Raw genomic sequence first — 6,421 nt, forward strand, 5'->3', positions numbered from 1 at the left:
TCAAACTGTACACTCATCTATACTACTACTATCACTCTAACTTCAACTCTGATACACTAATATTAACTCTATCTCTCCTTTAGCCACCATGAGGATCCTTATAATTACAACACAAAACTCTATTTTTTCCTTTTCAAAATAATCATTTTCGCCCCAAAAATATAACTTACTCTTTTCATACTTCTTCTGTAGCACTGCTTAGTGGTAAGCTTTAGCTGTAAGTAATAATAATATTAAAGTAATTAAGCAGGAAGAAGAAAAGTATCCATCAAAAGAAGAATCCACCATTATATTACATTGTGAAGATATGAGGACGGCATCCGCACCACACAGAACCACACACCTGTTGGAGACTGTGTGGTGGATCTTTTCTTCTATTTTTCTTTCACACACTATTTCTCCCACAAGCGGTAAGGTTCTCCAGCATTCCCATTTACATTTTTATCCCCATATATTAAACAACTTTTACTTTTGGTTTTCCCTGGCTGGCCAGGTGGAGTTTTTCCTGGTTTCCTCCACCTTTCCTCCCCAAATGGGGGGTCAGCTCCCCGTTAACTTTACAGACCTTCCGGAAGGCTGTAGCATTTACCAACAGTGGTGATGCATCCCATCAAAAATCACTTTTCCTTTTTGCTGGTAGACTTTATCGCTGAATTGCTCACTGTGATTTCTCTTCTTCACCCACTTTGAAAAATTCAAAAACCAGTTAGGTCAGGTTGGCTAGGGATGCATACTGCAACTATTCTATCTGCCTTTTCTTACTCTTAATAAATATAAAAATTCTTGGTAAGTTAAAAGCATTACATAAAATATAACATACATAATAAAAACTAAGACATAACACATAAAACCAGGGCTGTGGAGTCGGAGTCGGAGTCGGAGTCGGAGTCTGGAGTTTTGGTGTTTTAGCCGGAGTCAGAGTCGGAGTCGGATTGGTAAGGAAAAGTCGGAGTCGGAGTCGGAGTTGGAATCGGTAGATTTTTACGCGACTCCACAGCCCTGCATAAAACGTAAAATTATGAGCCCTCACAAGGGACTAGAAATTATGAGCCCTAAATGGGACATCTATGAGCCCATTTAGGGACACTTACCAACACAGTACACTCTTGAATAAACAACATTCTTGGCCTCTTTGTGCTCTCTGAGCGGTAAGGGGTCTAAAACCACAAAAAAAAAAAAGAAAAAACCACGTAACATAGAAACTTCCGGTTGGAAAATCAGATAGAGCATCGAAAACTACTCCTAGTAGAAGCCTAGCTAGAATTCCGGATAAATATTTTTTTATTATAATGTTTTTATGTTCCGCATCAAATAGAAAAAAATTCAGAGATTGGCTAAGTAGAAATTGAAAAAGGTGAGATTGAAGGTTTTTCTAGAAGCGAGATATATATGGATGTCAGTGGTTCGTTATCCTATGGGCAAAAAGGACAATTGTCTGGGGTCACTACCAATAAGAGGCCCACACCAATCTTTTATAAGAAAATATTCCCCCAAAAATTCCTCGAAGAGAAATGGGCCCAAGCGTTTCCGTTCCCAGAACACTGGGAGTTCGGTCGTGGGTTCACGCCTCGCCAGGACGGGCTGGCCACGTGAAGTTTTTCGGGATTTCTCCACTTCTGTAACGCCTAAATAGGGCCAGTTACCCTTAAAAAGACCTCACGGAAGGCATCCTCCTTAGGCAGATCGCTCAAGTGTTGCATTGCCATTAGGATTTCTCAAACAGGATCCCGGAATCCCGGTTGTTTTTTTAACCCGGAAAATTCTTCTCATTCCGGGAAATCCCACAAATTTCTTAAAAATTCACTTTTTTCTTATTTTGTGTTAAGATTGAGAAATTTTGCAAATAGAAAGTATAATTATCTCATTCACTGTCAGAATACATTTGTATTTATTAATTTTAAACCTATCTATTAGTTTTTTTTTTAATTTTTGCTCGTTATGGCATGTCATAAATGGTCAAGAATCAATACGTAGCTTATTTGTGGCAGGATGCTGAAAATTCTTTACTTGTCAGAACCTGTAATATCTGGAATAATTGTGCTTACGCTGTGTTAATTTTTAACCATGCCCGGTAGCTTCAACAACTGCGTAACGCCAGGTTGTGCAAATTGGGCAAGGATACAAACGAGTACGAAAACTGCAAGTATGAAGTTTTTCTTCATAAACCTGATTATTAAAGACGAACGAACTGCCGAATTATCGGTCTATAAGCTTGATGTTTCTATTAAAGCAGCCGCGATAGACAAATCAAGAATATTAAAGAGCAAAAGAAGTATTACTATCTCAAAAACGAACTAGAAATCTCCAAGCTTCGGGTGAAAAAACACATAACATCCGTCTTCTCTTAAATGCATTAAAGACGCTTCCACCCACATGAATTGAATGGGAAAGAGCATTCTCGGTAGCAGGACTTTTCATTAGTTAAATAAGAACCTGATCCAGTGATTGGAGTATTGACCATCTTTGCTTTTTAAAATTCTATTCTAAAAATTTACAATAATATTTTGTATTATGTTTCATTAAAAAAAAACGAAAATTACCTTTTAAGTTAGAAGTTTGATCTAAGTTCATTTTTTTTAATTTAAATTTTCAACTCAATTCAAACCATTTGTTGTCGTTGTTGTTTTTGTTGTTGTTGTTGTTGCATGCAGTTTCCAACAAACATTAATAAATTTTTTCTATTTGTGAAAATTTCTATGTAATTCAAAGGTAATTTTTAATATATATTTTACACAGCATTATTAATATGATTTCGGAAGTTGCAGAACGTATTAAATTACTTTAAAAAATAAAAAAATAATTATATCATTTGATTTCAAGATATTTTGTANAAAAAAAAACATTCAGCGTTTCAGAAATATTTTGAGTGTTCGAACTTTTCTGGATATTTACAGGTATTGATTTTTAATAAGCCAATAAATTAACATCGCTTTAAAATATAGAAATAATTCAAAATCTCTAATCAAAATTTTTAAAAAATTAGAATTATTTGCTTTTTGTCCAATATTTTAATAAATCCTCTGAACAGACATTTGTTATAATTTTTAAGCTTGAATTGTGCCCCAATTTGTATTTGACATTAAATTTTTATTTTAATTTACGGTCTGTATCATTCTTTTTGTTAATATAAAATGGAAGTCAATGTAAAGCCTGTAGGATAACGTGCCACTGTCTAATAATCCCATGTGAATCATTCTGTAGATTTTATCTAAACTCCTATTCCCTGTTTATGGATTGGACGATTATGTAAGAAGATTATGAAAATAAACGCGAGGTTGCGGAGGGGACGAGAGAGATCGGTAAAGGGCGACGAGGAAGCCAGAAGACTGTTGAGAAAGGGCGCGAAAAAGACTGAAGACGATCCCAGACGCTAGAATATTATTGTCCTTTCTATTACTATTCATACGTATATGGTCAACACTGTACGTGGGGCCTCCTAATTCAAATTTGTCTGGCCCTCATGAAGCTATAACACGCCACTGACGAATGAAACATATTATAGGAAATGCGAGGCACTGCCTAGGATAAATAAACCTAACCGAATGTTTTATTTATCGTTTTTATGTTATTCTTTATCTTTATCTTCTCTTTTCCAACATCAAGTTCAAAAACAAAACAGACTTTCTTGCCCTCACAATATGGCGGTTTGTTGTACAGTGAAACCACTTGCGGCTTCAAGTGTTCCTCTAGTAACAACAAAGCGCTGACGCTCCCGTTAGATGAAATAGATCCATGTTCTAATGGACGCGTTGCCTAGTTAAACGACTTTTATACATCCGGATAAGAAAGTATGGAAATAAAACGGGCTATGCTATTGGCTTGCTTATCCAGCTGTATTAAAGCGGCTTTACCAAAAAACGTGCCCAATGTAAACAAAAGCACGTGCCATTTTACCCTCTGGTTGGTCTAATTTAAATGTCAACATAATACGAACCGAAACAGGACTGAAACTATCGCGTAACGTAGTTCCGAATAATTTTGTTTTAAACATTAGGATAAAGAAAAAAAAATTACTGTATAAATGCACATTTTATTTACTGAAAAACTAAATTTTCTTTAGTACAAAGACTTCCGATACTTTGTGTAACACAAATTAAATCAAATATTTTCTCGACGATGAAAAACACATTTTTTAGCTATTTTATTATTTTTATAGTCGTAAACCGTAATTAAATATAAAAATACAATTATCTCAAAAATAACATACTTATTTATTTATTTTTTTAAAATAACGAAGGCAAAAAATTTTCGGAGCAGCCATCATTTTTGGCTGTCCGGTGGCCGAAAATGTCAAAACACACACACGAAAAAGAAATTCTGACAAAACGAGGAAAGAAAACTCATCACAGATTGTTATGTAATATACAAAAGATTATTTTTAAAAATAATTTTTTATATGCTTTTACTATTAAATAATCGGTTAAAGTGCTTTGTGATTTTACATTTTGATAAAATAACGTCTTAGGCCACCAGAGTCCAGCGACCAACGTCCGTTAAAAATAAAAAAAACATTCAGCGTTTCAGAAATATTTTGAGTGTTCGAACTTTTCTGGATATTTACAGGTATTGATTTTTAATAAGCCAATAAATTAACATCGCTTTAAAATATAGAAATAATTCAAAATCTCTAATCAAAATTTTTAAAAAATTAGAATTATTTGCTTTTTGTCCAATATTTTAATAAATCCTCTGAACAGACATTTGTTATAATTTTTAAGCTTGAATTGTGCCCCAATTTGTATTTGACATTAAATTTTTATTTTAATTTACGGTCTGTATCATTCTTTTTGTTAATATAAAATGGAAGTCAATGTAAAGCCTGTAGGATAACGTGCCACTGTCTAATAATCCCATGTGAATCATTCTGTAGATTTTATCTAAACTCCTATTCCCTGTTTATGGATTGGACGATTATGTAAGAAGATTATGAAAATAAACGCGAGGTTGCGGAGGGGACGAGAGAGATCGGTAAAGGGCGACGAGGAAGCCAGAAGACTGTTGAGAAAGGGCGCGAAAAAGACTGAAGACGATCCCAGACGCTAGAATATTATTGTCCTTTCTATTACTATTCATACGTATATATAATATATCAGGCCAGTCCATAAGTTCGTGCGTATTTTATGACCTTGAGAAAAATCTTGTTTTGCTGTTAAAAATGCCAGTCTAATGTGATACTTTTTACACTGAAGTATTAAATTTGATATCATTCATATAATACTGTTCAGAATTGGGAACATTTCAGTTGTTTATTTTCGTTAAAATGGAAGTAACAGATGAATATAAGAGACATGTTTTATACTTTTTATTTTTAAGTGATGAGAATGCTACAAATGCAGCCAAAAAATTAAATACTGTTCATAATCAAACTGTAATTAGTGTAAGGNAAGAAGTTTAGACGAATGGAATTTTTTATATTCATTAATAGTATTCTGCAAATTATAAGCTAATATTTATTTTAAACATCTAGGTTTTGCTGTGACGGAGAATAAGAAAGTGATAACATTGGACCAAACTACGAATCATTTGTTTGTTTTTAATAAAAGCGGCAAATTAGAATGTAGTAATGTTTTTGATCGTAAAACCAAGAAATTCGAATTGTTATTATATGGTTTCCTATTCCAACGAAGTTGCCTTATCCGATTCTGGTACGTGAAGAAGAAGAAGAAGAAAAAAAAAGTTAATTATTTTTAAGAATGGTTTTAAATTAAACAATTTTTATTGTTAGGTGCTAGTCAAGTCTACAAAACTACATTAGATGGTAAATTAAAATCTTCGGTAGCTACGGAAGAGCTCCAAGGCAAATGGATCGACCGTCTGTTATCGCTTTAGTTCCAAAAGGTGCTGTGTTTATAGCAGAGATCGGAAATGAGCGCATTCAGGTAAAATATTTAATAAATTATTTTATGGAAACTTTACATTCAGTAAGTTTAAATAAAATTCGTTTTCAGGTTTTTGATTGGAAAGTACTGTAGATTTCTTAGGCAGAGCCACATTTTCTCTTCAGATTCGACCATTGGACGTAGCATTAACTAAAGACGGGCGCTTATATGTTTTCGATGCTTTTCAACGCCGTTTAGATGTTTATCATCTCGAAACGGATAAATAAGTTTTAATTTTATAATTTCAGATATGCATCATTATATAGTTGAAACTTCTTTTTAAAAAATATATTCTCTTGGTTAAAATGTTTAAATGAATAATTACAATTTTTTAATGTATTCCTTAAATTGTTTACTTAGTCTTTGTATAAATTATTATTAATAATGTTTATGTTATTGAATAGTATATAGTGAAAGGTTTATTAGTGTTTATCATTTTATTAATAACATGTTTCTTAGCAAATGTATCATAAAAAGTATTGTTTTAACACCGTTAAATCGATATAAATTTTGTTGAGATTTGTCAATTAAAAGAAAACATT

The 6,421-nt window shown here is 33.0% G+C and overlaps 1 long non-coding RNA gene across 1 annotated transcript; it reads left to right on the forward strand.

Annotated features, from left to right (window-relative positions):
• The first annotated feature begins 4,483 nt into the window (after positions 1-4,483).
• Positions 4,484-6,138, forward strand: LOC111632040. The gene is made up of 4 exons (XR_002757800.1): positions 4,484-4,563; positions 5,468-5,645; positions 5,726-5,879; positions 5,949-6,138. It is a non-coding gene; the product is annotated as an uncharacterized LOC111632040 (long non-coding RNA).
• The last annotated feature ends 283 nt before the right edge of the window (positions 6,139-6,421 follow it).

This window comes from Centruroides sculpturatus, unplaced genomic scaffold, assembly GCF_000671375.1.
Source record: "Centruroides sculpturatus isolate CEXI.00-Female unplaced genomic scaffold, Cexi_2.0 scaffold604, whole genome shotgun sequence".
Classification (NCBI taxonomy): Eukaryota; Metazoa; Arthropoda; class Arachnida; order Scorpiones; family Buthidae; genus Centruroides; species Centruroides sculpturatus.